The following is a 25055-nucleotide window of genomic DNA, read 5'->3' as shown; positions in this document are numbered from 1 at the left end:
TTTTGCTACACTGTGCCTCATCCTCCATTCAGCTGTTTATCGCCCGCTCTTGCGGCTACAGCGTCTCGCTCACCATGTAGTTGAGTTGCGCCCACTCTTGCGGTGCAGAGATAGGCGGCTGCCATAGGACTCTTAAAATGGCGGACGGCTCTTCGGATTTGGGCCTGGTCCACTAAAATGGCGCTGGGACACCTTGGAACTCGGACGCTTGCCTGCTAGGGCTTGGGCTCCATTCTCGAAAGCGTCCCCTCAGCCGTGAAGATTCTACAAAAGTCTTGGGGGCCCTCAACTCCTGCAGGCTTCCGGTGGGGAGCGGCTGCCATGATTGCTCGCGGAATGACCACGACGGAGCCACGAGATGGTGGTGCTCTCATGCTGACGCCAGCTTCAGTCTGAATCATCCAGAAACAAGGTGGGGCTTTCATCGTTTGGGAAAAAAAAATGTTCTACACCAATGAAAAATGTTATTTTTAGGTCATATGACCAAGCCTTCCATCATTAGGAAACCAAAAGTAAAATGAACCAATGAAAAGTTTTATAAACAAGTCACATGACCTGTTATGCGGCATAGGGCTACAAAAAGCGTAGAAAATCCGTTGGCACGTGAGGCGGCGTCAGTAGCGGACCGATGTGTGAATAGGCCGAAGGCAGCACAATGCGCCGAGATCCGGATGGCACCGAGTTGGTGTCCAGCAAGTTGCTGCACTGGTGTGGCTATCCTACAATGCTGCGCCGAAAGTCGGCGTGGGGCGCCCCGTTGGCCTGTAAGGTCGCGGCAGTCAGTGGGGGCTGTGCGTCTCCCCCAAGATGGAGGCTCCTCGGCTGCAGTGGGGCGCCCCTTAGCGTTTCACTCGCCGTCCAACTGAGTTGCGTCCGCACTTGCGGCTACAGTAGGCCGAAGGCAGCACAACGCGCCGAGATCCGGATGGCACCGAGGTGGTGTCCAGCAAGTTGCCGCACTGGTGTGGCCATCCTACAATGCTGTGCCGAAAGACGGCGTGTCCAGCTGAGTTCCGGTCACTCTTGCGGTACAGTGACTCGAACGCGCCGAGATCCGGATGGCACCGAGGTGGTGTCCAGCAAATTGCCGCACTGGTGTGGCCATCCTACAATGGTGCGCCGAAAGACGGCGTGTCCAGCTGAGTTCCGGTCACTCTTGCGGTACAGTGACTCGAACGCGCCGAGATCCGGATGGCACCGAGGTGGTGTCCAGCAAGTTGCCGCACTGGTGTGGCCATCCTACAATGCTGCGCCGAAAGTCGGCGTGGGGTGCCCCGTTGGCTTATGAGGTGATGTCAGTAGTGGACCGATGTGTGAATATGTCGGAACCAGCACAAGGCGCCAAGATCCGGATGGCAAGTCCTGGATGTTGAGTGCCATACTTGAGAGTTCTGAGCAGTGTTTTGTAACACTGTCTGAAGCTTATTTGCACCTGCTGCAGCTTCATTATTGCCCTGGTGTGGCCAAAGATCGCCCATGACATAGGCGGCCGGCTCCCGAATCCGTTTGACCTGAAGACACGACCAGGTCCCTGAATGTGTGCAGGGGGACGTTATTGATTGAATCAAAATGGCGGCTTCACACAAAGCTGACTCAAGCGTTGCTGTTGATGCTATACAGACAAAAATTGGTTTTCAGTTTGTACATTCTTCAGGATTTTTTTTTCCATCCAAGGCTGATTGAGAGTTTGTAGAACAATGGCTTCAGATTTTCAACATACTACTCTTCAACATTCTTCCTAAATGTAACAATGTGAGACTCACTAGGAGAACGGCTGTTTATCTTTCCTTTCAAAATGCTGCCAACAATATTTTCTGAATGGAAGACACCATCTTGTAGCATAAAGGGCCGAAAGGGGTTCTGGTCTGGCCGATGGTTGGTGGAGACATTTTGACTATATCTTGCACCTGCCCGGCCTCGCCCAAAATGGCGCCGGTATAAATGGGACTCGTAACTCCTTGTTGTGTACTGGTTGAACAACCTTGATATCACGAGATATGAATGCAGTTTTGATGCTCATGGCGGGCGGGGACGAGAATTGATTGAATATTTCGACATCCCTATTGATATTAAGTTCTTATGTGTTATTGATTACTGTACTATTGAAAGTTTGAATTAACGTCACCCATGGTACTTGCCGCAAATGTATATCTAGATAATTTTTTTGTAAGTGGCCCTGTCGTATTTTAATTACAAAATGTACGTCCACCGATTCCGCAACTGTTAGACACATTAGTTCTTGCAACCTAATGGCCCGCTCGTTACGTTCCTCTACAATGTAAATGTCTCCTCATCATATACGATTTCAGTTTGCTCCGTGGCCGGCCCACGTGGTTATAGGCCCGTATTTGTATACTGACATTTTGACAATAAAGGTTTTTAAAACAAAACATGGTAGTAGTATTTACATTGGCAAAGTTTTTACTTTTAGTCACTGTTTTCGAATCAGTAAAAGGCAAGTGAAATAAAGCAGTCCAATTACATGACGGATAAAAGGTATAATACGTAGGAACGCAGTAAAGATAAATGGTCAAGGGCAGTTGTGTTTTCTACTCCTGCAACATAAAGTGATCGATAAAATTCTGATAATCAGGCGTATCGGCGACTAAGACAGCAGGCCGAGCCTCTTTTACTCAACGGCTCCGTCATGGGACGAAGAAACGCCCTTTTTCTCGAAAAAGGAATATATTTTACTTGCAGGACAGTTGTAAATTTTCCCGGAAAGTACATTAGCCTGGAACATTATAACATATATGTTTAAAAAAAAATAATGTTCGAAACCAATAAAAAGCGTAAATTTTAGGTCATATGACCAAGCTTTTCATCATTAAAATAACAAAAGTAAAATGAACCAATGAAAAGTTTTATTAACAAGTCACATGACCTGTTATGCTTACGTTACGCGCTGCGCGCCGCGGATCACTTCCGGGTGCGCTAACGCGGCGTGTCATATAACGCATTACGCGACAACGTAGGTCAAGAATATAGTCAAAATGTCTCCACCAACCAGCGTTCGGAACACAACCCCTTTCAGCAGTCCAAAAAGTTCTGTTTAATGACAATAGAGGGGACAGGCAACAAGAACCATCAGTCAAAGAGGGGAGGGCAAGTTCTTCTCTACCGGGTCATGTTGGGGCGCTACCGGAACAGATCGAATTGGTAGTCTACAGTGTTTCTGGATGTTTCAGACTGAAGCTGGCGTCAGCATGAGAGCACCACCATCTCATAGCTCCGTCGTGGCCATTCCACGAGCAATCATGGCAGCCGCTCCCCACCAGAAGCCTGCGGGAGTCGGGGGCCCCCAAGACTTTTGTAGAATCTTCACAGCTGAGGGGACGCTTTCGAGAATGGGACTCAAGCCCTATCAAGGAAGCGTCCGAGTTCCAAGGTGTCCCAGGGCCATTTTAGTGGACCACGCCCAAATCTGAAGAGCCGGCCGCCATTTTGAGAGTCCTGTGGCAGTCGCCTATCGTTGCATCGCAAGAGCGGGAGCAACTCAACTACATGGTGAGCGAGACGCTGTAGTCGCAAGAGCGGGCGGTAAACAGCTGAATGGCGGAAGAGGCACAGTGTAGCAAAAGCGGGCGGAATGGCAACTAAAACGGTAAAGGGGCGCCCCACTACAGCGTGTCTTCAGGTCAAACGGATTGTGGGACAAGGTCCAGAATAGAAGAGTCATCAAAAGGCAAAAAGTTCCGCCGGACCCCGGGAGCCGGCCGCCTATGTCGGGGGCGATCTCAGGCTACACCAGTGCTATAAGACTTGGGGAGGGGGTCGGAGCCAAGCGTCTTCTCCGAGTCCGTGCCATCACACCGCCCCTCGGGGGCCTCCGTCAAGCGGTTTACGGAGGTACCATATCACATTGTTTTCAAATGCAGTCAGGTCCACAAACGACCCTCACTTACTTTGAGAATAGTGAAGCTGCAGTAGGTGCAAATAAGTTTCAGACAGTGTTACAAGCGCTGCTCAGAACTCTGAACTATGACACCCAACATCCAGAACTTATGCCATTTGAGAATGGCAGTGACATCGAAGCAACTCAGGGACCAAAACCATTAACGTACTTTCACGTATGAAAATCTTACTTGGGGAGGGGGCAGGAGCCAAGCGCCCCCTCCCAGTCCGCGCCAACTCACCGTATGTTTAAAATCTGAAGCCATTGTTCTACAAACTCAACCAACCTTGGATGGAAAAATCTAGAAGAATGTACAAACTGAAAACCAGTTTTGGTCTGCATAGCATCAGCAGCAACGCTTGCTATCAGAGTGCATGAGTTTCATGCTTGATCGATTGAGCTAGCCGGATCGGGCAACAAAAAGTATAAAATAGTTATGTAAATAGTTATATAATAAAATGTTTTACCCTGTAACTTTGCTGGTGTGTTGTATATATTTATAATATTTGCATAGAGTTTATCATTATTTTGGGCGGGGTGGGTGGCGGAGCCGAGCTGTCTTGCAGCCATCATGGTGTCGAGCTCAGTTCATCTCACTATTTTCGTATTTCTCATGCAGGGTTGTTCCTAATGTTTCTATTTTAGCAAGGTCAAAAAGAGATCCAATTAGTGGCCTACTGATTTTGCTTGATTCCTTTTGTTTTTTTAAACAATTTTTCACTATCTGCAAAAACTAAACAGAGTATTGCGACTCAGTGCTTGTTTGTAAATAGAGAATGAACCAAAGAGAACCAATTTCAAAACAATAAATGCTTGGATAACAATCAATCAAATGGAGAGGGAAGCAGGCACGACGGATTACAACGGGGGCAAAGGCCTGTGTTACCTACTCTTCACTATTTGCAAAGAGAGAATACTCCTAAAAGAAAAGAGGAGGGGGGGCAGCGTTAAAAGCACATCAGCGTGCATAAATACGAAAATGTTTTTACCTACCACGTACTTGACATTTGACAGCTTTTGATATTTGCTATTAAAAAACCAATGAAATTCACTGAAAAAACCATAGGTTATAGACCATATATAGTTAGGAATTAGCATTTACAAAACCTTGAAAATTCACTGAAAAAACCATAGGTTATAGACCATATATAGTAAGGAATTTGCATTTACAAAACCTTATTTTACTCACATAAAACCCTTGAAATTCCATACATAGTTAGTTGCACTAACTATATATCGCGCACCCGCAATTCACTGCTGATGATGTCACATATTACATCATTCATGACATGGTCAGTGGCATCACTGATGACATCACTGATGACATCTCAAATGACATCACTGATGACATCTCAAATGACATCACTGATGACATCTCATTTGACATTACTGATCACATCACTGATGATATCATTCATGTGATAATACGATGAACCTCTTCAGACTCTATTATAACCTTAGATACAATCAGTGTAAACAGACACTCACAGACTGTCACTCATCCATGGAGGTACTCACACACCTAGTCAGTCATACAAAGAATCAATCACACCTCCATTTCCTCAACTATACAGTTATACAAACTTTACTTATTCAAACATATACTAACACATATTTACTCTCTTATACAATCCCTGATACAAGTTCAGAATGATCCATACAGCCACTCACACATTCACTGGCTCTTATGCACAGTTATTTATATATATGTCAACTCTCACATGTACTGTGTTTTACATATGTACTTACTTTGACATGTAGCACTGAGATATCCATTCACTCACCAAGACACTCATGCACACAGTCAACCGCCCATACAGCTGTTTCCACATGCACTTTTGAAACCATACATCTAGTGAATCAACTGCTCACACATCTATGCACAGAGTCATACACCTCCCAGCCACCCACACACACACTCAGTCTCCCATACAAATACTTGGGCAACCAATCATTAACCCATATAGTTACTCATATAGCTACTGATCAACACATGCAGCAGTTTACAGAAGAACAGACATAATGATGCACAAATTAAGACAGTTTAGTCACTAACCCATGCACTCAGTGATACACATTAAATCACTCACTCATACAGTCAATCATGCACCTACTAAATCCTTCATCCAGACACTTATACATCCACTCATTCTTCAATATGTAAGACATATTTTAACTTTACAGAAACATACAGTCACTGGGTGTTGTCATCAGTGATGTCATCACTGATGTCATTTGAGATGTCATCAGTGATGTCATCAGTGATGTCACTGACCATGTCATGAATGATGTAATATGTGACATCATCAGCAGTGGATTGCGGGTGCGCGATATATAGTTTTTGCAACTAACTATATATGGAATTTCAATGGTTTTATGTGAGTAAAATAAGGTTTTGTAAATGCAAATTCCTAACTATATATGGTCTATAACCTATGGTTTTTTCAGTGAATATATATATATATATTACCTACTGGCGGTCTCCAGTAGGTAGTTATAGTTAGGATCTACTTTCCATAGGAAATCCGCAACATTCTATTGGGAATAACTTTGGCGCCGGTGGACGAATTTCTCAAAGTTCGTGGCCCGCTCCCCTCCTTCCCTGAAAATGTGGGGGGGATTCGTCAAGCGGGGGCCGAGATAAAAGGGGGTCCCAAAACGTGTTTTCTCGCAGTTAATTTCCATAGGGCGGTCGAACTCACTTTTAGCCCGAATGGCTGAATGGATTTCCACCAAACTTGGCAAAATTGTAGGGACTGGTAGCCCGATGTGCCTTTGCTATGTCTCAAGATATGTGCTCCAGTGGATTTTGAGTAATTTAGGTTAAAAAAAATATATATATCTATGGCAGCGCCCCGGTACACGCACCGGGGAGCGCTCTGGGCGCGCCACGCGAGGTGCGCACGGAAAGCTGATTGGCTCTTGGGTGTTTGTAAACATTCGAAACAGTCAGGACCGGCCGCCATCTTGTATCTCGGTAGGATAGAGACACAAGAGGTGGAAAAAAAAGGGGGATAATGACCATAAGGGGGTAGGGTTGCTCCCCCCTGACCCCCTAGGTTTGATGTTGGGGCTATAAAAGGGCCCCGCGGAGCAAAATATATATATATATTTTTTTTTATTTGCGCGGGGAGAGTGCCCGGTACGCGCACCGGGCAGCGGCCCATGGGGAAAGAAGAATGACAGAGTTTTTAAAAAATGTAGCCTAGAACTGTTTTTTTTCTTCTTTTTGTTGTTTTATATTTTTTTTTATTGTTTGTTTGAACATTTTTTACTTTTTGGGGGTTTTTTGAACAGTTTTATTATTTTTTGTATTTTTCATGGGGAGAAACGAAAAAACAGGGAATTGAAAATGGCTCAACTGGAGCCCCCCCCCCCAAAAAAAGAAAAAATTAGGGTTTTTTGGGGCATTTGTGGTTTTCCCCAGCTAGGACTATGAGCTTTATGCTCAGTTCACCATAAGAGATGGTCTTCCCACAATGAATACAAGTAATTCAGAAATCCGCAAACCGTGGCTGAATGCAAGGGATTGTCTCCCTTGCCTCTGGTCCCAACGGAGTGGGTTGCTTTCTTTTGGAGGTGGTGCTTGTAGATTGGGGAGGGTTACTGGCCAGTTCCCTCATCTCTGCAGCAGAATAGTTCATTGAATGCTTGCGCTGCATGTGTCTAATCATGGTGTTGCTTCCGAATTAATATTTTTTATTCGGGTTCCCCCTAGAAAGTTCCATGCCACAGATTAGGCAAGTCACCTTGGCCGCCTTTTTCTTTTTTCTTCCCCTCTGGGATCGAAAAAAACTCCCATACAATGTGTGGTCTTGGCTGGTATGGGGTATTGTGTTCTTCAATTCATCTTCTCTTCCCCTCCTCCTCCTCCTCTTCCTCCTCTTGTTTACCACCAATGTAATCTTGTGGTGGTCCTCTCGGTGGTTGTGGTGGTGGTGCAGATGCTCCAGCTGCTGCTGCTACTGAAGCCATTTTATAGTTCAAAAAGGTACTGAGAGGTACAAACAGGTCTTCCTCAGTCAAAGGACAAAGTCAGAATAAGGAAAAAAGGTGGGGTCTTTCATCATTTGGAAAAAAAAAAGGCCTGAACCAATGAGAAGTGTTATTTTCAGGTCACAAGACCAGGGATTTTATCATTATGAAACCAAAACTGTTCTGCACCAATAAAAAGTATTATCGCCCCGGGTCGCGTCGCATAAGCGCGTCGGATGTTTACGTTGCACGATCGTTTTCGCTCAAGTGCTTCCGGGTGCGCTTACGCCGTGCGTATCACGCGGACGCGGCTACGCGATACGTCACGATTATGTGGTTGTTGTAACTGGTATGGGTATCTCTATTTTTAAGAAAATGTTAGTTTCTATTTTTCAATATGTGTTTCAAGGGTTACATTACACTGAAAGGAGGTCTGTCAGTCTGTCACAAGGATGGTGTCATCAGTGATGTCATGAGTGATGTCACTGACCATGTCATGAGTGATGTAATATGTGATGTCATCAGCAGTGCATTGCAGGTGCGCAAGTTATAGTGAGTCCAACTAACTATAACGTGGAATTTCAATGGTTTTATGTCAGTAAAATTTCCAGTTAACTATAACTGGTGTGAAACCTATGGTTTTTTCAGTGAATTTAATAAGTTTTTTAAATGCTAATTCCTAAATATAACGGATATGAAACCTATGTTTTTTTTAGTGAATTCCTAACTATAACTGGTGTGAAACCTATGTTTTTTTCAGTGAATATATATATATAAATATATATTTTAAAATAGTATAAACAGTGAATTTTTTGTTAGTATTATAGGGCTACACTTTTGTCGTGTGAAAGGCTGTAAAGATTTGTTATTGAACCAATAGAAAGCAGAATTTGATTTCAGTTTCTTATTGTATGTTCGAGTCTATCAGAAGCATAACAGTTGTGCAGGTGCTTTGACTGGATTCCGCTGTTATTTACAACCATGGCAGAAGCAGGAGAACCTCAAGCTCCAATGGAGTGGAATTCTCTGCCCCGACTGTGGAGTCTCCGCACCCGTAACCAACTATTAAAATGCAGTTTTGTCAATACTGAAAAAGTTTACCTTTGTATAGCAGGTCCTAAGTATACAAGGATACTGAAACTGAAAAATGATGGCACACGTTAGTAAAAAAAGGCTTGGGGCAGAGATCATATCAAATTCAATGTGGAAGTGAAGAGTACATTATGTTCAGAGATTAACACAATTGGAAGCCTAAACTTGAAAAGCTCAGGATTCACGTTTGAAGAGTTGTTAATGCACTATTACAAGATGCATAACTCGTTAGGAGTTAAATTGGCAAAGCTAACCACTGCCACCCACGAGAGGGCATCTTCAGACTCATATGTGGCGACCGAGCAGCACTTCACTTCCCAAGTCACAGACAGAGGAGGACTTTGGATGAGCATGTTTGTGGCAAAGTTTACTGGTACATATGTCTGACATAGCGCCTCAAGAGACACCAAAGGGTTACTGCTAATATATTGTCTGCTGATGCCTGCTACCCAATGGCTGTTACCGAATATGTGCACATGATCTCCCATATCTGTGTTAGCATCAACCCCTATTCAAAAACTCCATTCAGGGTTCCTCATGCGGTGTTATCATATAACCTGAGAAGCAGTACTGCTCAGCCCATCAGCAGACTATTGATCGGATAATCCACCATTATCATCCTGCTACTCAGATTCGTGTGATTATTAAACCGTGAAAAATGAATGGAGGCTGAACATGAAGGCTGCGGCATGTCAGGCAGCCCTATCTGGAGATGACTAATTCTTCTGTGTGTGTTAGCTGTGCAATTCTGCAGCTGCTATTTAATCGCCCACCCACTATAATTAATGTTCCTTTCAAACCAAATGAGCACAATATAAAACATAAAAATGCAAGTATGTCATAAAAATGGAAGAAGAAAAAAAAGAATGTCTGACTTATGTATAGTCTGACAGGGGAACCAAGACACAATAACAGAACATTGACAGACTTGACCACGAACTTTGCCTCCCAGAAAGTTATCTTAATCCTGTTCTTTAGCTTGTGACAACTGCACAACAGGGAAAGAATATGTAAAAGACTACTTCATCATTTATAAAAATGTTTAGAAAACGGATTCACACACGTAACATGCTTTATCTAATAGGTCTCGCAATCCTAAAAAAGAGCCCTGTGTCATTCCCCTCCGACCCAAACTATAACTGTATTGTCCACTCCAGTTTTTAATCACAGAGAATAGTATTTAATGGCAACATTATATGTAAGAATATGAAAGACGATTTAATGGCCAAGCTGATGCAGTACATTATCCTTAGAATGTCACTGTGATTGTCAGAGTAAATTAAAGGATAGGCTGCAATTTGATAACCCGAGGTCAATGTATTCGTCCATCGCTTGAACACTATTCAGCGGTGATCAAACAATGACAAACAACTTGCTTGGAGTTAACACACAACTGGTCCCGGATTTTGCAAGCCTTGCATTTTTGACAGAATATAATTAAAACGGATGATTGTAGTACACCATTATTCATAATAAATGTCAGACAATTACCATAAATAATGCAGCACACATCCAAAATTCCCATTTGTTAGGAAAATAGATCGGCAGTAAAATCAATACGAAATTGCATTTGTTCAATATTGTAACTACTACCTGAGACATAATATATGTAGTCTAGTAAATTCAGACCTATTTACCCTAAATACCTCGACTGGGCACAAGCTCCTGTGACTTTCAACTTTCCTCTCTTTGTTAGAAAGGTTATTTTTAGATATTAATACTTCCATCACTCTTATTTTTTTTGCAAAGGCATGCAGAACTCAGTAACATAATAATTGTTATGTTTGCATTTGTGTAGTAGGTAATATATGATGCATTTTTCAAGTTGACATTTTAATAATTACATGGCCTAATGTCCGCCTTAGTATATCACTTTCTCAGTGCTCATTTATTCTTCAGATTCTAAAGAAACCGGATTAAGCAATATACGGTAAATGCATTTTTTTGGGAAAATATCTAAATCAAGCCGTGGTCTTTGTGTATCAGTATTAAAAGAGTATAATAGACACCAAACGCATATTTGGTATCTCACGCTGTCATATGGTTTATGTAATATCCGGCAATGAATTGAGATGGACTTCCTTCGCATTTTGAAAATTCTGACCATTAACAATGAAAAAATATCTATCTGCTCGTAATGCAATTCAACTTATTATAACTTGAAACGCCAGTGCGTGTTAGTGTGCGTTTGTAAATGTATTCAAGAAGGACAGGTAGAGATACAAATATAATTAACTCCTGTTCAAGCGCTCCATTTTGAAGAAAAGCGCCCTGTGTTTGTGTGGTCAGTACTGTCACTTGGTTAATATGTAGTAATATTAGTATAACATTCACAAATGAGTCTACAATATGTGATTTTTTGTCTATTAAAGCCTACCATTTGCACCTCTGTACATTCACACAACAGAACACATATGCCCTCATTATGGGTAGCACGACATTTCCATTGGGACCAATATCTGGAGTTAAAGGCCCCACTGGGAATCACACCTGGTGTAGGATCAATGTTTTACAGGGACACAATCATTGAGTCATAATTCTAGAATTTGTACCCCAGCTAACAAGTCTACACCTCTGAAATTGATGTGATAGCAGCTATATCTAGATGTTATTCCCCTCGGATGCCCTGGTAGTACAAGGAAACAATATCACAAAACCCCCCGATTTCTGTAACACACAGTACTTCTTAACATGTTCACAATACATGCGACATTACAGGTCTCACAGCAATGAGCAATTGGAATTATTCGGTCAGTTTTGTCCTGAAACATTCCCCCTAATATTACATGAACATTAATAATAATAATAATAATAATAATAATGATCTTTATTCGGTTTTTACAATTTGAAAAGCCATAAAAGATAACATGATATTAAAAACATTCGTTTAAAAAGCAATTACATTTAAGTTTTAAGATATTACGAAGAGTAAGAGGGTAGTAAATTACAGGTTTACAAATTATTTCTATGTCTCATAATACATTTTAAAAAGTTTAGTACGTGGTACACTGTACATTCAGAGTCCAAAAGTTGAAGTGATAACATCGCTGGGCGACACTGCCTATAGCCCCATTTTTTTAATAAAGGGATAAGCCATGTCTTTCGATGTGGGTGCTAGAACTTACAGAAAAGTACTGTATGGATGGTGGACTGGTGAGAATGATCGTCACAAGGGCACAGGTCCATTTGGGTGCTCCAATTGTTTTTATCAGGGAAAGTCACCAGTCTGAAAAATAGGTTCAATCTGAACCTTGTTAGGAGCATCTTTTCGTAGGTGGAAATCTCCAGTGTGAGATATGGCTGAATTTTCAAAGTCTGCTGAGTCAAAATTGCGTGGATGGCAGATTTTTTTGTAGCCATCGTTACTAGTCTCAGGGAGTCTAGATGGCTCAGTGCTATTTGTTTTAGATCTTTTTTAGAAAGTTCACTCATTAGTTCTGGGTTATTATAGTATTTCTCGATCCCTAGATCATAGAGGAAGTTTCTAATGTATGTGAGCCAGGGTATTTTTTTTGCGTTGTCCAACTCCATGATATCTCGAAGAATATTTTTTGTCAGGTTATTTTCTTCGGATAACCAGACTCTTCTCCAAAGCATTAGAGGTTGGATTTTAATCAAGTCTTCAATGAAGGGGATTCCCAATTCAATGTGCGAGGCATAGATCGAGGTGCCTCGTGGTGTTGCTAGGAGGAATCGCGTAAAGATGTTTTCCTCTTTTTGAATGGGGTTGGTGTTAATATGCCCCCAAATCCCAGCACCGTATAATGCAATGGATTGGCACTTTGCGGCGTATATTTGAAGCAGTTCGACTTGGGGTTTTTTCCTTAGTCTGTTTGAGAATTTCATGAGTGCCATGATCGCTCTTTTGAAAAGATGTCTCCTGGCCTCTACCGCCGGTTTCCAACTTAGGGCATCATCTATCATGATGCCCAAATAGGGGTATTGTGAGGTTCTTTCGATTCTTTGTTTTTTCAGGAAAATGGTTTTTACCTGTTTTTTTGCGCCGCCTGCCACCATAACAAAGGTTTTTTTTACATTTATGTGCAGGTCCAGGGCGGCCATGAAATCTGCGTATTTAGTCAGTAGTTTCTGTAGTTCAATTGGGGTCCGGGCTAAAATGACGGCGTCGTCCGCGTAGAGCAGGGCGGGGATCAGGCGATCTTTTGCTTTTGGGAGGTCCCTTCCCCCCTTCAACATACACTCTTCGAGACCGTTGGTGTATAATGAAAATAGAAAGGGGGCCAGGACACAACCTTGCCTCACTCCCCGCTCTACCCCAAACGGTGCCGTCAGTTCTCCTCTTGTACCAAACCTCACTCTCGCCGTGGCCCCGCTATAGAGTTCCCTTAGATAGTCCAAAAGGGGGGGGTCGACCCCCATCTTACACAGCAGCGACCAAAGCTTGGAGTGTGAGACACAGTCGAATGCGGATGACAAATCCACGTATGTCATGAAGATTGTTCCTGTTTTTGCGAGGATATACTTGGATGTAAGCAAGGAGAGGTTCAATACTTGGTCAATTGTTCCAAAGCCCTCCCTGAAGCCAAACTGTAGGTCAGAGAGAATGTTTTCGTCCGCTACCCACTGTTGCAATTTGCCAAGGAGGACTCTGCCGACCACTTTACCCAGGGAGTCAAGAAGGGAGATTGGGCGATAACACTTAACGTCTTGCCTGTCCCCCTTCTTGAAAATGGGGACCATTATTGATGATGACCATGAGTCCAACAATCCGAGTTCCATGGTTGCCATGCAAACTCTCGTAATTATTGGGGTCCAGAGGTCGGGAAGAAATTTGAATAAATCAACAGGGACCCCATCGGGACCAGGAGCTTTTCCAGGCCTACTTAGGGATAAAGCTTTTTCGAAATCTTGTAGATCGACTTCCAAAGAGATAGGAAAGGTGGCTGGTTTGTGTGCAGCCTGATGCAAATCACAGTTAGATGTAGATTGGAAGATTTTCGAAAAATGACTCGTCCATGTTCCCCCTAATATTACATGAACATTAGGAGTGAGTGAAAAATGAATTATGCAAAAGTAAGTGCCTTTCCACATTTGCCATTTGGAGGAGGTGTTATTAGCATATACGAGGCTGACCTATTCAATGAGAGGAATAATAAGGAAGTGTATCTCAGCCGAAGGTGTAGCAGCATTAGAGCTATAAGTAGAGCAGAAACACTCATTTACTGCACTGAAAATGTCCGTGTACTGTCATTGGAGATGTGACTTTATAAATATATGGCTTGGACAGATTTAACACCCCTTTTGTAATGCCTTTTAGTTCCAGCAGAGTGAAGACTTGGGTTGGAGACTTTAGCTGGGGCACCAATGATATTGCGGTTATTTACAAGCTCGCTTAGTGCCTGTAAGCTTAGACCAGTATTGTGTGGCATAATAATGAATGCATCTCGGACAATTGACTTTTAGAAGTTCAATCTGATCTACAATAGAAGAGATGCACTCCTCATTTAGGAAAGGGTGAAAGTAAGCTAGGTAAGAGTTTGAGTAAATCGAGTCAGAAGACAATGAACAAAGGGGTTGTTTTTTCACTGAAATATTGTTGAACATGAAATGATACTGACCTGTTTTATGAGTATTGCCCCTAGTGTTTGAGATTATACCTAGTCATGAGCGGGAAACATCATTTACCACGAAAGACTTACCACGCATAACGTTTACCACGGGTCACTCACCACGCAAACGTATTTGAACACGGGTGCCTTCAACGAACGTCTTTACCACGCGAGTGGTATTTCTTCTGCCTTTACGATCTGCTTGGGCTTGGGGGGCGGGGATGGGGGTGGGGGCCTGGGGGGGCTGGGGGGGGGGTTTCCCCCCTAAAAAAAACAAGCGGATATTAATAAAAATATTAGAAGAAAACTTTAAAAAAACGCTCTACAATGCCTAAAAAAGAACACGGAAAGAGCCTCACCGTCATAACAGAAGTCCTTTATCAGTTTTGATAGACGTGTTTTGACGCTTGTTTCCGTGGTCGGTGAATGAAAGGGCTGATGGTGAAAGACGCACAGGGGACAGATAAGAATCTAAACTTTGAAAATAAAGGTATTATTTAAGGGCATTATGAAAAAAAGAAAAAGAAAATGTAAGGAAATCAGTTGTTTTTTATTGTTTAAACCATCGATCTTTTTCCTTCGTACTGCATGTAGCCTATCACTATCATTATGTAAATTTCAATGGGACGTGAGATGTTTCGTAACGTGATTATTGCGGTGTAAAAACATGCGTAGTAAAATGCTGCGTTTAAAAGACACATGCGAACTAAAATTTGCGTGGTAATGCCATGCGTGGAACTTGTAACCGTGGAAAAATCATATATTCATCATGAGCTAGTTTCCGTCAAGGAATACTTATCGAGGCAGTCAGGTACCCTTTTCCATAACTCACAGGGTCTTGAGATTTGATGCACATAGGACAGGAAAGTTTTATTGTGTAGCAAAGCTGAAGGCAAAATTAGAGACTATAGAGACATCCCTCGTCTGGCGATAGATAAGGAAGCAGGTGATAGTAGAGATGGGAACAGTGAAACATTGAATGCGAACAACAGTTTATCTATGAGTAACTAATGAAGAGTGACTTTGGAGTTTCTAAAGATAAGCAAGTGAAAAGACCACAGGCTAGGTTAATGACATATTGTGTGTAAAAAGTTTTAAAATTTTCAGGGACAGTATAGGCTATGTCAGGTCAGAAAATACTTTCTATAAGAAATTGGATATCCAAGTTATGGTCAATGAAAATATAAATTATATTGGATTTATGCCTAGCCAAATAGCAGACATTTAGTAGAATGCAAACAAAGAGGATGTTGAAGGACGTGCTATAGGCAAGGCCATGGAGAGTGAAAATGTGGGATGTTGGTTGATGAGGGTGTGAGCTCTGGTCAAGCAACAGCCACAATCCCGGGCAGGGTGACCCACAAAACGTCACTAGTTTCAAGTTTCAAGTTTTATTGTTTGATTATTTAAAATCATTACAAAGACCCCCCCCCCCTAGAAAAATAGAATACATCTGCACAGGCGGCTAAGATTGTCATACTATATAAAAGATTGAATTGTATTGGTGCTTTGTTTAACATAAATTGCAAGAGTATAAAATTAAGTTATTATAAAATTGTACTTTAAACAGTTTTAAAATCAAATAACAGAAGAATATAAAAATATATACCCCCAATTGAGGGTATGGGGTGGTATTGCAAGAGATTATATTTAGTCATCGTCCGCTTGCAATAAGAAACTATTGACAAGTTTCATAAATTTGACTCCTTGGCAAGCCTGGATGCATGACGAGCCCTCCAGCCAGCGTATAACTGCTTGTCTGCTAGATCGGATTTTCAGTTCGATAAAAATTGCTTTTAGGTACTGTCTCCTTAGGCTTAGGATGTCTGGACAGGCACATAACAAATGGATTAGAGTTTCTTTTTTAAATCCACAAAACGTAAACTAGATTAACCTGTCTTTAAACCTCGGTAGCCTTGCACAAAAAGCAGCCAGGCTTAACTTAGAGGCAATGTGTAAAGTATTTATGCAGTCCAAAACAGTAATAAAGTGACAACACAATACAATAAAAATCCCGCATCAATTTAGAAAAATATAGTCGATTAATTGACACCAATACATCAAAAATCCAATCAGTAGAATCACAGTTATACTTTTTAAATGTTTTTAGTAAAAACTAACACTAAAGGATCAAAGTGGCAGTTGTAGATATCTAGTTTTGGGAGAAAGTAAAAAAATATGGCTGACCACGAGAGAGCGTGATTTGGATACAATTAGCGGATTAGGTACTCTCATCATTTACCTTTAGACTTAAAAGAATTTCCAGAAAAAATTTCTGCAAAGTCAAAGGTCAGTGGAGCAAAGCTGCAGGCGGTGTCCAAGGAGGAAGCATCCTTGTCGAAGAACCACTGGATGAAGTCGGAGTGAAGATTTCTAGGTTTGGACTCAGTCACTTTTTTGTAACTCGAAAATCTCCAGCGGGACAAGGCTGGAGGCTGTAGACTAATACAATTCCAGGAAGTTGGATACCCCTTTGGTGAAGGACTGCTGAACAGGATTTGCTTCTGTGGAGAATGAAGTAGGAGCATCCGCAAAGTCAGACAGACCAATGATGAACCTTGGGCAGATTAACTGCAGGCGGTGTCCAAGGAAGCACCCTCACTGAAGAACCACTGGATGAAGTCAGAGTGAAGATTTCTAGGTTTGGACTTAGTCACTTTTCTGAAAGTCGAAAATCTCCACTAGGACAAGGCAAGAGGCTGTAGCCTAAGACAATTCCAGGAAGTTGGATACCCCTTTGGTGAAGGACTGCTGAACAGGATTCGCTGCTGTGGAGAATTGAGTGGGAGCATCCGCGAAGTCAGGCAGACCGACGGTAAACCTTGAGAAGAATAATGAGTGGGTTGGTTCCTTTGGAGCCACTCTGATAGTCCTTAGTTCATGTGAAGATGTAGGGCCCAAACAGCAGGGATGGCCTCTGAGGGATTCAAGGCAGGTTGCAGGCAACAAAGTGGTCCTTCCAGGTGCAATAACACAGTGTTGTGGAGAACACAGGTAGCCACAGCAGCAGGCAGTCCCCTGAGAGTCCTTTTACAGATACAGAAAGTTAACTGAAGAGTGGGTCTGACAGCCCTATTATTATACCTGGTGCCTCCTTTGAAGTTGGGAGTAGTTTCTAGAGGTCTTTCTTGGATTTTCTTGTAACTTTCTGACTCCTATGCCCTGGTTCCAAGCTAGCCGAAGAGACAATGCAAAGGTAACATCCCCTTTGTGTGATGGCAGAAACAAGCCATTCAGTTGCAAGTGGGGCTGAGCCCATTTCTACCCCTATTCTGCTATTCAGGCCCACCTATTCCTTTGTGTGACTGTGCGGGAGCAATTCTCAAAGTCAAACTATCAGTTACACCTAGTCATGTGACCTAGGAGAGGCTCCAAGCACAAAATGGCTAAGAGCAGGAAAATGCCAATATTCTAAAAGTGGCATTTTAAAAATTGTAATTTAAAATCCAAGTTACCATTAAGGAGGATTTTAAGTTGCACTTTTATATATACCAAACATGAAATCCTCATCCGTCCTCACTCAAAATTTAGCACTTAATAAACGGATTAAGCCACCCTGATGTTATCCATTGGAACAAATAGTCCTCTCAGTAGTGTAAAGCATTTGTTTTGTAAGAGTTTTTAACTATCAGGATGTGTAAAACATAAGAGTACATTTCCAACCTTTCAATTGCAATGCACCCTGGCCAATGGGCTACCTAGGGCCTACATTAGATTTGACTTATAAGCAATAAAAGGGGAGTTCTTAGGCTTGTCAAGGGGGTTATGCTCTAAAGCCAGATTGGCAGTTTAAAACTTTATTTAGGCTGCAATGGCAGACCTGGGACATGTTTTAAGGGGAGACATAGGAGAGTGGAACAATAAGTGCTGTAGACCCACTAGAAGCATTCAATGTACAGTCTCTGGGTATATTGTATGATATTAATAATCCACATTTCTAAAACGCAAACAATCACCCGTAAGGGTCTCCAGGTGCTGGGGGCCATCGGGAAGATTAAGCAAGCTATTGCCCAGAGTTGCATGGTGCTGGGCTAATCTGCTACCGGCTCCGGGGATCGAACCGTGATCCCCAGATTCCAGCATCAGGTGCCCTGGCAGTGGCACCACACCTCTCCCCCTACCACCCTACAAGAGAATTATAAGTAAATTAATCATTCCGATGAGGTGTAAACCAATGTAACCATTTATAGGGGAGGGAGAAATAGCACTTTAGCTTTGGTTAGCACTGGTAACGTGCACAGAGTCTTGAGGCCAACAAAAACACATTTTAGCTGAAAAATGGAAGTAAGTAGGCAAAATGTTTGAAGGAAGGCCACCCTAGGGATGACATGTCTAATACTAAGTTTGCCTTTCCAAGGGACTGAGATAGTCAAAATGTTCAATGACCACTGTGCATGAGCAAACACAGTTTGCAACCAGTAGGTCCATTCATATATGGCTAGGTCAAACTTGATGACTGTTTTATTACCCTTTGTATTCTGGTTCGACCTTTTGCCAATAGTTGGGGATTTTTTACTGGAGTTTGTATTACTCTTAAGTATCTGGGACATGTGAGCTTTCAAAATTTAGATTTTATGTACTCCAGAAAGGGTTTCCAGCTTGTATCAAAAGTGCAAGAGTCTGGGTATATGGGAAAATGCTTTCTTCTACAGTATGTTCCACAGTTTATGCAAGCTGTCTTATAAAGAGTATATCCTCCTTTTCCCAATTAGACAAGAATTGCCTGGTTTGAAGCTAGAATTATGCACACAATTTGTTTGCCCTTCTGTAAATACAAAGGAAAACTCAGCATGTTGGGCAACACTATTCTTGTGAATGAGTGGAGTATGAGAATTTTGGTGTGAAACATATTATCTATTGCATCAAACACTTCTTTCCAGCAGCTCTTGAGCCTCTGGAAGGCCCAAAGCAGATGAGAGAATCAAAGCCCCACCAACATATTCTTACATTTCTTTTGTGCGATTAGTGTAATTTGGCTGATGTGTAATACCAGTAGGCAGTACCTTTTACTTCAGTGAAATGAGTGGGACTTGTGGAAACCCTTCATGGTATTCCACATGATATTGAATAGGTAAGAGATAGACCCATTAGCCCCGAATTTTGTAAATAAGTCCATGAGTCTGCTCAGATCCAAGAAGTAAAATCGGAACCCAAATATATCTAGTGAGTGAGGTAGGAATTTCTAGTTACCCAGCCAAATACCTCATTAGCGTACCCAAAGAGCAAGAACTGTATTATCTTCACATGTCCAGTTGGGAATGAATTGAGACGGGCCCAGCTCTATTAATCCTGGTAGCAGAGGGCACAGTCTAACAGTTAGCAACTACTTGTAGATTTTTGTGTCTGTGTTCCACAGGAAATAGGGCGGTGGTAACCACACCTCAAGGAATACTTTCCTAACATTGGAACTATTGTCACTGTTGCAAACAGCATAGAGCGTGTGACTACCCCTTGCTTGCTAAAGTGATTATCCAGCCTCATTAGCACTGGAACCAGTAAGGCCAAATAAGTGTTAAAAAATATTGGTTGCTCTGTTGATTTACCGTTTTGTACGTAAGTAGACATGGCATTATCTTCTGTGCTGTGATGAATTATCGTAATTCTCAGCCTGCGGGTTTGTACATTGGTGTCCTCAAGAAAGTCTTTTGCTTTATAGCAGTCTCTGTAGAAAGAATCAAACACATTTGCTATTTGCTGGATAGATCTCCATGTTTCATCCGAATCACTGACGAATCAATCTACCCAATGTTGGGTCAATTTAGAGCTCCGAGTTTGCTGGCTAGTATTTTTCCTGCTTTATTACCCCCGCTGTAATAATTTTGTCTGGTTCTTAATGATGCATATTACAGCAAAATAATCTTTTCTGCATGATCCTGTCAGATATTTTGTCTGTTTTCTGGATCCTGTTTGTGGCTGTGTTTGACCACTGCACATTAGGCCACAGCAGTTGAGGGCCCAGCATATATGCTAAGACCATGTAAGCATGGTTAAATTAGCTTACCCCGATTGACATACTTAGCTTGCCTATAAGACCCTAGCAGAAGTGAAGAAAATGCTTCAAAACAGTGTGGTGTATCTTATGTAGAGGGGAATGCTCATTTCCCTAAAAACATCAATATAAGGCAGTAGATTGTGCCATCTTGTATTTTCCTTAGAATGGTGCAATGTGAAATAGTCACCCCTACCCACAGCCTAGTGAAGCCTACAAAGCTGGCACCTCACCCAGAGCTCCTCAGAGCACTGCCTGAACCTGCAGAAGATCAGAAGAGGACAAAACCTACTGTATGGGGCCTGAGTGGAAATCTGAAGGGCTAAACGAGCTCCCACTTGTACCCAGACTGAGAAATGGACTCCAAAGTTCAGACAGTTGACCTCCTGTATGACTACATGACAAAAACATCTGAAGAACAATTTTATTTGGATGCCTAGTCCCAAATGGACAGTATTCAAGATTTCCTGGCTCAAGCCCTAAATCCCTAAGATCCTCACTTGAAGTCGGGGAGGCTTAGGTAAATAATGGAGGTTGAGGAAAAAGGTAATTACTCCAGCAACATTTTGATACTTAGAAAAAGTCTGACTTCTAGCTGCCATATGACTGAGACCAACCACTTGAGTCAATTCAGCAGAAGTGCCACTTTGCTAGGCTGAAGAAACATTATTGTCCCTCTAGGAGCTTTTCTTAATGGGCCACTTATGTTATACAGTGTGCTGACTTGCCTCACTAGAAGAAAAGAACTTTCATTTCTGAGAAGTGGGGAGTAAGTCTCAGCCAAAGGTGCAGGAAGTAGCTGGGCATCAGGTAGAAATGGTGGGCTGAAAGCTCAAATATCTCTCACTCTGAGCGTTTCCATTTTTACACCAATAGCTTCAGTGGGACCTCGTCTGGTGACATTCTGACTTCACATAAAACTTTGCTGAATAGAGCCTGCTGCTTTGCCCTACTGAAGGACTTTCTCCTCCATTTTGCAAATAAAGTCTGAAGGTAAAAATCCTTGACCAGACAGTCCCACTTGGTGTATCATATTTTAGAAGCTGATGGCCTCAAAGTGTGCCTAGGTCACGGTCTATCGCGACCATAATAGTTTTTGCCTCTACTTTCATTTAAAAATACAATACTCATATCGCTGGCTCCCTCTATTATATATTTATTGTTATTGTGTCATTGTTTTCATTGAAATGTACTCTTTTTTTCTTATTTGGGATGTCTATTGTTTAACATTTTGACTTTTCCACTGCATAAATACTTTACACATTGTCCTAAGTTAAGCTTCTCTGTGTCAGAGCTACCAGGAGGTTGAGATCAGGTTAATCAGTCATTTTTGAGGTTCACTCAGAGAAGTTAGTGTTATTATTTCTTGAAATGGATGAATACCCATCCCAAATAGTAATTCACTTTTTAAAATATATTTTGCTTTATCATCGTCTTAGGCGCTATTTTTTCACCTTACAGCTAGGGTGGGAGCCAAAGTCTTGCATTGGTTGTGTACAGGAAGGGTAGCTTTTCTACTTTCTAAGTGTGCTGCACAATGCAACACACATGCAAAATTGTAAAAATCAGAGGAGACATTAAAACATTTTTTCTTTTAATGCCTGCTTTAGAGCAACATTAATTATTGGTGATAAACCCTGTGTACTAATGTTAGTGGATAGGGTTTTGCATAAAAAAACATGGCTGTGTGCATGGGAATGCCCATGTGTCATCCACAAAATGCCTCCTGAATGCGAAGTAATGGAAAGCCGCGTTTCGCTCTGCTTTGCATTACTTATCCATACAAACCAATGCTAATGCCAATTAGTGCAGGATTGTTAATCCCCAAATAGGTTTAGAGTTTGTTAGAGTTACAAAAGGAACGCTAACCCAACACTAAACCTGTGTGAGTCTGGGCCTATGTTTGTTAAAAATTACTAGACATGTTTATGTTTACATTTCTTTATTGATTTATCAGCAGGAAAAGGGGAGGACAAGGCATAATACAATCCATAGACAATACTTTTGTCATGGGAAAGACAAAACGGAAAAAATAAGCAAACTCTGAAATCCCTCCCAAACTGTCTCCTCCTCCCACGGAGATCACCCACGCACTAGAAATATGTTTATACACTGCAGTGCTTGGAAGCTCCATAAGTTGTGGAAGCCGTAGATACATGGGACATGTTGCGGAATTCCGTGGTGAGCAGTGATATCACTGGGCACCAAAGGTTTGGGAACGAGGCCCCCTGATTGGAAAGGAAAACAGAAATACATTCCATGCCGAGCATTTACCATATGTGATATAGCCATCCCATATGGGTAGGAAGACATCCCGACCCCCAATGAAGCAGTGCCAAGCCTATCTGACAGCCCCTGTGGGACTCAAAAGGGAATGTGGGAGCATTAGGTAAGGCTAAGAGAGTGTAGGCTGGGAAGCAGGGCAACTCTGTGTTAAAATTGGTGTCAATATCATCAAGTACTTGCGTCCAGTAGGTTTCTATTTTGGGGTAGTCCCACAGAAAGTCTATCAACATACCAAGGGAGTCACAGTCATTTCAGCACAGATGGTTGCAAGCAGGGGTCCCTCTTTGGAGTCTCAGAGGTGTGAGGTACCAATAAGTATCTTTTTGAGTGGCTGTCTTTATGCTTGTTATGGTTCAAGCTGTGTGGCATTCTCAGAAATAAATATCCTTCCATTCCCACTGCGCGAGGAAGCGGCCCAATTCGGTCTCCCATCTCTTTTGAACTGGAGATTTAATGAGTCAAGGCGGGGCAGAGAAGGTTATGTGTTTCAGAGATGAGGTGTGTATCTGAGGTTTTGGATACCAACCACTGTTTAAAAGGGGTGAGATGGTGCTTCACCTAGGACCAAACAGTAGGTTGCATCACTCAGTGTCAGATCTAGTGGTATAGATAGTGTTCGGTTTCAGGGATTCCCTTTTTTTTTGTCAAAGGTGTATTTTATTGAAAGGTACAGAAAAAAATAAAAAAAGAATCTTGCGACAATCTCGCACAACATCCCATGCAGGGGGTTAGTCAAGGCAGGCAGAGGGGACATTGAAGATATGGGCAAATCTAACCATCTGGCACCCCGGGTACGTAAACTAAATAGTCACTGGAGATGCTGTTCAAGCCCGATGTGCCATCAGTGATTAGCAGCATGTATCTATTGGAACATTTAAATCATGAAGCACTACATTTGACAGAGGTACCTGTTGGCGGGTCGCTAAGTGTCTCCCGCTGCAATTGCGCTAATAACGTCACAAATAAACCAACACAAAAAAGAAGAATAAACTCCCCCCCCCTCCCACTCCCTCCCTCCCGGTGGTGCCAGCCATCCGCATTCATACTAGTCCGTACGCACAACACTCATACCTGGAAGAGATGTAGGCTCCTCAACGTGGGTGGGTGGACTGCTGGTGGCAATCCCCTAGAGAGGAAGCGGACCAGAGGTCCCCAGCGAAAGGTACAGTTTTTAAAATCGCCCAGAAAGACCTGGGCCATACGTTCCATGCTCAACAATCTCCACAGTCTAGCATGCCACAAGGAGACTGCTGGGGCCTCCCTCTTTTTCCAAGCCGCCGCCAGGGTTATCTTGGCTGCCCCAATACACAACCAGAGGATCTTCTTATCAGCCCAGGTCTGGTGTTCCAGCAGTGAATCACGGAGGCCCTATAGTACGTGTGCCATTGAATCCGCTACGGGGTAACCCAGGATATCTTTAATGTGAGAGAGGATTTCCTCCCAGTAGGGGCGGATAGCGGGGCAGTCCCACCAGATGTGGCGGAAGTCTTCTAATAGGCCACAGCTGCGCCAACACCTGTCGGAAGTGGCATGGTATATGCGATGTAACTTAGCGGGAGAGAGGTACCAATCCATCATTGTTTTGAGATGTGCCTCACGAAATTCAATGGAATGATTGTGTTTCGCCAAAACTCTCCACAGTTGCGACCATTCCACATCCGATATATCGCGGTCCAACATTTCTTCCCAGAGGCCCATGTAAAGCGGTCTGGGGGAAATAGCCGTGGACAGGAGGTGACGGTAGAGAAAGGAGATTACTCCCCACATGGCAGTGTCCCGGGAGATGAAGGCCTCAAAGGGGGTCAGGGTTCGAGTGGCTGCGTCCCGAACAGCAGGGAAGAGCGCCCAGTGAAGCAGCTGGGCATGATGGTACCGCTCTGCTGGGAGAACCTCATAGTCCCTTCTACAGTTGTCAAATGTGAGCGTGGCATCCCCATGGAACAGGTGGGTAAGGGCAAAACAGCCCCCACTCCTCCAGGCATCAAAGGGCCCCTCATATAAAGCGGGCAGGAAGGCAGGGTTGAAATGAATGGGCGTAAAGGGGGAGGGGAATGTTGTCCACCTCTCATCCCCGGAGACTGAATCCCATACCTTCAGGGTGGTGCCAGTGGGAGTGCTGATATATGCATTCTTAGGTCTATCTCTCTTGGGCTTCCAGGCCAGATCCCAAATCGATCTCCCTGCCACACTTCTGTCCATATCTAGCCAATGTTTTTCTGACATTGGTTGAGAACACTCCACCAACACC

This window comes from Lissotriton vulgaris, chromosome 9 (assembly GCF_964263255.1).
Source record: "Lissotriton vulgaris chromosome 9, aLisVul1.2, whole genome shotgun sequence".
In the NCBI taxonomy this organism is placed as follows: domain Eukaryota; kingdom Metazoa; phylum Chordata; class Amphibia; order Caudata; family Salamandridae; genus Lissotriton; species Lissotriton vulgaris.
This window is presented reverse-complemented; position numbering follows the sequence as displayed.